Here is a 7,261-nt window from a genome sequence, read left to right on the forward strand (position 1 = left end):
TAGAGCCACAGTGGTAGGAATCTAGTACTACAGTAATGACTGTCAGAATTTCATTAGTTGATATGAAAAGGGTTGAAGAGAATAGAAAATGATAAAATATAAAAATTGGTAATTGAAATATCAAAATTAGTAAAGAAACCAAGTGGTCTGATGTTTTGTATAAAATTGCACTGTTCTATAGCAGAATAATTGAGTTTTTCAGCTCATGATTTACCATGTGTTGAGTCCCAGTCACTGCTAACTTGTTGGGGAAGACTATGAATGGAGAACTCAGGTGCTTCTCTACAAGGAGGGAACAGAAATCAAAAGTGCGCATCACCCTGGATTTCATCAAGACTAACCAGTTGCAGAGTAGTATTGCCAGAGGTAGGAAAATAGACTGACCCGTCCTCAGATATATGGCTCCAGCAGAAGACCTGAAAGTAAGCAATAAAACAAATGGGGTGTTTGGGAGGCACTGTCCATGCAAAAAAGTGTTTGAAATGTAGAGATAATATTTGGCTTGGGCAGGAAGAGCCAAAAGCCCTGCACCACTTTCAATGCAATCCAATGACAAGCTGTGTTCTGATGGGATTTTCATTATTTGTAAACAAAAAATAAAGTTTGCTAAATACTTTTGCATGAAACAATACCCCTTTAAGCCAATGAATATTTAGTATTTGACAATCTGAGTCAGTGGCACTGAAGTCAGATGCAGCATCATTTACAACACATTTCTAGCATTTACAAAAATCATTGCTTTTTTGTTGCTAGGAATCTCACGCGAGATATGTCGATGTCGCATAGAATATTTTTCCATCTTGGTCACCTCTGGACAGTATCAAGCACTAGCAGCTGAAATTTAACAGGCAAATGCAGTGCAACATTCTATCTGTCTCAATTTACTTCAGCCCCAATAATCAGAAAAACAATGTCCATTTAGTGTTTTACCATTCAGAGGTGGATGAAAAGAGTAGCATGTGGAGATTAAACAAGATATTGAGCAGTACTTTCCACACTGTTACAATATATTCTGGCCATTGAGCAATAAAATTAGCATTAACCATGCAGTAAATAGGAACTCAATACCTAATGGAGAAAAATTGCAAAGTGCTGCAGTACAGAGGGAACTGGGGGTCCTTGTGCATGAAATACAAAAATTTAATATGCAGGTACAGCAAGTAATCAGAAAGGCAAATGGAATGTTGGTATTCATTGCAAGGGGGATAGAGTATAAAAGAGGTCCTGCTACAACTGTACGGGGTATTGGCGAGGCCACACCTGGAGTACTGTGTACAGTTTTGGTCTTTGTATTTAAGGAAGGATATACTTGCATTGGAGGCTGTTCAGAGAAAGTTCACTTGGTTGATTCCAGAGATGAGGGGGTTGACTTCTGAAGATAGGTTGAGTAGGTCGAGTATGTTGGGCCTATACTCATTGGAGTTCAGAAGAATGAGAGGTGATCTTATCGAAACATATAAAAGATAATGAGGGGGCTCAACAAGGTGGATGCAGAGAGGATATTTCTACTCAGGGGAAATTAAAGCTGGGGGCATAGTCTCAGAATAAGGGGCTGCTCATTTAAAACTGAGATGAGGAGGAGTTTCTTAGACAGTTGTAAATCTGTGGAATTCAATGCCAGAGAGCTGTGGAGGCTGGGTCATTGAATATATTTAAGGCAGAGATACAGATTTTTTGAGCGATAAGGGAGTGAAGGGTGATGGGGGGAGGGCAGGGAAGTGGAGCGGAGTCCATGATCAGATCAGCCATGATAATGTTCTGTGGATAGTCTCTCCTGCAAATGCAGGAGACTGCCCCCTCCTGCACCATTATTTATACTAGCCATCCTTGTAGGCGTGGCCTGTCAGAGATTGCCAATTATGGACAACTTTTTGCTGTAGAATTACAGCCAGCAGGATTTAGGTCGTGACCAAACTCAACCAAAAGGGAACCTTCATCTTTGTTTGGCCTGGATTCAAACTGAAATCCCAAAAGGTGAAAGGATACTGCTAATTTTCTGGGTCATCCTGTCTTTACAAGCAGTACTTTTTGATCCATGCTGGTATAAAAATATTCGACCAACTGCAGAGAGAAATGTTCACTCCAAAAAAGGAACTGAGGCTGTACCACTCCACGGGGCTTTCACAACCAACAATAAAGTTAAAATGTCAGGGAGAGCAGTGCATAGTGTAGTGTAGAGCAATAAGAAATTGCCTTAAAATCTCAATCATTTTCTGATTGGACAGGCATGATATCTGTGCCCAGCCTCACTAATGATGAGCCATTATGAAATGTCAAAGGGCCGACCAGGTAATTTTCCTATTATATGGTGAGGCGTTTGGCTCGGCTTCCCATCCTATACATGAATGCGATCAGGATTCTCTGTACAAGAGATTCTAGGAATAAATCCACCTCACTACGCAGCAGCAGGCCAGAACATGGCTACTGCAGGAATCTGGCTATTTATTTAATGTGTGATGCTTGTACCAACTCTGGCATTGTACTTTCTATCTATATGTGGGGGAAATCTCCACCACAAAAATGAAGTGCACCACAGAGTGAGCCAGAAGCCTGAAGAGCCCCATGAAACCAAGCTAAAATGGACATCTCAAAAAGGCAATCCCTGAAGTTAGTAATATCTTAAGTAAAGTTATTCCTGTCACATGCAAACATTAACAGTAGTATGAATGGTTTCTGACAGATGCTACTTGCTACTCTACAGTGATTACCCTGAACATGCAGCTCATTGCATTGACTGTTCCTCTTGATAGAAGCACATGCTAATACACCACAGCAGTCTAGTCCTAGCATTAATCTTTGCAATGCTTTAAAAATTAAGATAGGATTTTAAAAAATTTATATATAAACTGATCAGTACTGTTTAACAATTGACCTGACCATTCAAAGAAAAATCAACTGACTTAGTTGACAACTACATTACTAGTGAACAGATCAGGGATATCATGAATAGAACAGGACAACATATGATGGAGGTAACTCAGTGCCACCAGTGGGTTGAAAATCATTACTCAGCGTTTCAAAGATTGACTTGCTCTGTATCGCAACTTGTCTGGGAAGAAATTATATTTTATTAAAATACACTCCCTCTACCCATTCTGTAGAACATTGCTAGTTATGTAGGAGGCTCTTCCTCCACAACTCCCTCGATCGAGCATACTAGCTGGAAAAAAATTCCCAAATCTAAAGTGCATGCAAGGCCCCTCCAAAGGGGCCTACTTAGCTGGTATGAAGAGACAAAAAGGTGCAATTTTCTTGGCCAAGGATGAACATTAATTGATGTTAAAGTTATGCCTGTTTTAGAACTTAATTCAAAAATACCACATACAAGCCCTTTTAATGGCTCAGTGTTTAAACGGACTGATGTCTACTCTAGCATCAAGTCCAATTGATCATTGTCATTTTTAACACATGAGAGGAAACATTGAGTCAGTATGATTCCCAACTATGAACTTAGTGAAAGCTTAACTCAAACACCCCATGTGACCTTGGCTTAAGTAGATATCACTTTTGGTCCCCATCACACATGAAAAACCATTTAAAAGCTTCTCAAAACAAATGACCTAAATGAACAATGCAGACAGGAGGGTCAAGAATCATATCCATTACACAACAATCAGAACACCAGCCACAATAGCATCCAACTGGCCAATATTTACTTTCAATATTTGAAAACCTCACTAGTGCGAATTTTTAAAGTAACATGACAAATAGAATACCATGACACCGAAAATGTGTGGGCCATGATCCTGGCAGCTATACTAGCACCAACCTCACCAGATGATGCAGGATCAGCAGGGGACATCTCATCTGCATGGGGCCCAACAGGCACTTGCACCAGTATCGATGCACATCAGGTGTTCATCAGCCCATGATGCTAGAAACCCCAATACCTCACCACCATCAGAGGTGTATGATGCCAAGGCCCACCTGTAGACTTGTGCACTGCCCATCAGCTCCCCATGTAAAAGGAGACAGACCCTATTTTGTTGTTATTTTCAGGGGCCCAAGCCACTTCCCTGGCCTGGAATCCCACTGTGGTGACATGCAAGGTGTAGATGGAGATTGTACCCTGGGATTTTGCAACTAATTCTGGGTCTGGTCCTTTTTCCAAGCAGAGTTACAACAGAAGTCTGATGAAACTGCCAAGGAAACCTGGCCACTACATGTTTATGTTTATGAAACTTCAAAAAGCAAGTCACTTGTGCTCTTGATGCTCATCAGTTCATTATGGAGTCACTTGCACAATATTTTTTGCAGCTCTTTTTACAAGTTGCGACCTTCTAGGACTCATTCAACTCTTCGAGAAGAGTGCTTACACAAAAGCAGAGGGAATGCTGAACCTATGAACCTGTACAGATCATTGTCCCCAGCTTGAGACCCCATACTTGGAGGGCACAGAAGAAATTTATTAGGATATCAGGGCTGAAAAGATTTAGTCAGGAAGTGACACTATAGAAACTGCAGTACTTTTCATTAGAACAGAAAAAGGCTTTAGGGGACAGCTAATTGAGATGTTAAAAATTATTTAAAACATCCTATTTACCTCATCAAAACCTAGTTCCATTATCAGTGACTAGAGGACTGAAATTTAAGATCAAAGATGGAAGTTTTTAAAAACTGGGTTGTTAGGACATGGACTACCCTAGCCTACTGGAAACAGTGGTGGAAGCAAAATCCATTATAGTTTTAAGGAAAGCAGATAGCAGATATATAAATGAAAAATAAAAATGTAAAAAGGAAGAGCAATGGGATTAAATGTTCTTGAGAGGCAGCACAAGTCATCATTGTAGGCAGTCCCTTGCTTCCAATAAAGAAATAAAATAAATTACACACCTACATATTAGATATGGTGGCTGAACATTCCAATATGAGAGCCACAGTCCTCATCACAGGTGGGTCAGATAGTCGTTGAGGGCAAGGGAGGATGGAACAGATTTTCCCCAATGCTCTTTCCGCTGCCTGTGCTTGATTTCTGTATGCTCTCGGCGATGAGACTCAAGGGGCTCAGCACCCTCCCGGATGCACTTCCTCCACTTAAGGCGATCTTTGGCCAAGGATTCCCAGGTGTCGGTGGGGATGTTGCACTATCAGGGAGGCTTTGAGGGTGTTCTTGCAACATTTCCTCTGCCCACCTTTGTAATGTGTTCCCCAAGTGTAATGTGCTGAATGGCATCCTTCTGTGCTATCAAGTTATATGATTCAATATAGTTGCATGCAACCTTCAAGATGTTATTCCAGTGGCCTGTGACAGTGATGGTGACAAGAGTACCAATAGGCTCATCCCACTTCACAGATATCAAGACATTGGCTGTGCCTGACACACCCACAAGCTTACTGATCTTTGTGCCATGAATAATGTACAGGGGTACAGAGTGCAGCACTTAAAATTAAAGCGTGTTGCTTTTTTGTGCAAGTGTCCAGTTGTGTGTGGGTAGTGAGATGGTGTCATCAACTTGATTAGGGCCCGACTTTCCTGTTCTATTCCTAATGGGTGGGAGTCATTTTGGAATTAAAAAAAATCTTCTGTTGGTACTGGGTGTTATTTAAAATTTGCTTTGAATATTTTTTTTAAAAAAGGACACATTGGCTTTGGTTGTCTTGAAGGCTATTTCCCCCCCCCCCCAGTTGTATAGGGGAACACCCAAAAAGGCAAGAGCTCCTTAGCATCTTTTTTAAAAAAAACACATTTTATAAAAATTGTGTCTCCATGCCTCAATTCCTCTCTACATGTAATCAGGAATGCCAATCATGACCAGATTATTAATTGTTCTATAGTTTACAGGGAGAAAGAGAAAAAGTGTTTTTTAGACTCTTTTTGCCAACATTCCTTTGAGCAAAAGGCAAAAACTGGATGTCAGGTAGCTTGGGCATGTCACCTGCCCTGTTGTGGACTGGCATGCACTGCCAGCCTGAAAGGGAGTGGCAATTAAACTCTCTCACACAAATTGAAAGTGAGGCACCATACATGGTATTGGACCACACCTTTAAGAGTAGATACAGTTATTGGCGCCAAGGCCCCCGACACAGTTTCTGTAATAGTTGTTGGGAGCTCCACCCTTAATCAGGCTTATATTAAACTACTTTTATTGCTGCTCCTTTATTATTCTTTTCCTGTTCAATGCTTTAGTTCACAGGTAGCTATTAGGCTGCCTGCAATTCTAGTTTCATTTGACCCCTGCTCCAGTGTGTTTCCTAATCACCCCCTCCCCCCACTAAATACCATTATAAATCGAGTCCAACTAGATTTACAACTACTACCCATTAACCCTTTAAAGTACTGAAGTTTACCAACCTGAGGAAAATAAAAGGTTACAATTCACCCCCCCCCCCCAATGTTCCATGATCCTCAAAGCCTTGTTCACTGCACTTTGCAACATTTAGCATTAGAAATTTACATAGAACCCATCAGAAGAAAATTCACATGGCTGTAATCATGCCTACTTTTTAAAGCTGAAGAATTAGTGACAAAGGCAATCTGACCAACCCACATGTCACAACAGAGAGTGCAAGTTATTACACCAGCACTGACAGGCAGCTTACACATTGACAATTCACTGCAATATAAACACATCTTCGGCTTTTGTTTTCATAATACATTCCCTTTCAGATTTAAACAATTATTCAATACAGAACAGTCCCTAAATGATTTATTGGAGGAAAATAATAATAAGTTGGATTTTTTTTCACTCACCCAGTCTGATTAAGTCATCTCTATGGTCAGGCATTCTTTCATCAGTATTTCCTCATGGCAGGCTGCTGCTAGCTGGAAGTCCCCTCCGTTACACTGCTGCTTGTTTAAGTTTTAAACAAATCTTGCTACTGGATGCCACTTCTGGCAACTGCTGACACGTGAACTCTTTAAAGAAAATCGCTCCTTCACCCCTGTTCAACAAAAAGAAACAGAAAATAAATAAGCAAAAAGAGAAAACCTCAGACCACACATGTCGCTGCTCGTGGGTTAAAAGCATTTCTTCTCACTATAACCAGGGAACAAATCTTAACGTGCCGGTTAAAACTCGTTACACTGCATGACGCCGAGTAATCCAGGTCCGAGGTGACGGCACGATCTGCTATTGTTGTGGCCAGTCCCAGGGCTAATGCTGCTCATGGCATATGTTGGCGCTTCCCTGCGACTGACTGCAGCAGAGAAAGGCTCCGGGCAGCTCGCAATATAGACACGGCTGTTCTTATAGAGAAGCGCCAATCACAACTGGCCAATCGCTGACTCTCACCCAACACACAGTCTGTCAATCACATGACC

At 41.2% G+C, this 7,261-nt stretch overlaps 1 long non-coding RNA gene across 1 annotated transcript in view; it reads right to left on the minus strand.

Moving 5' to 3' along the window:
- LOC139275740 (uncharacterized) overlaps nucleotides 1-6,876 on the minus strand; it is a 28,675-nt gene extending 21,799 nt beyond the window's left edge. Inside the window, exon 1 of the long non-coding RNA XR_011595743.1 lies at nucleotides 6,692-6,876. This is a non-coding gene — a long non-coding RNA (uncharacterized lncRNA). The remainder of the gene's footprint in view (nucleotides 1-6,691) is intronic.
- Nucleotides 6,877-7,261: the final 385 nt, after the last annotated feature.

This window comes from Pristiophorus japonicus, chromosome 11, assembly GCF_044704955.1.
Source record: "Pristiophorus japonicus isolate sPriJap1 chromosome 11, sPriJap1.hap1, whole genome shotgun sequence".
NCBI classification, from domain to species: domain Eukaryota; kingdom Metazoa; phylum Chordata; class Chondrichthyes; family Pristiophoridae; genus Pristiophorus; species Pristiophorus japonicus.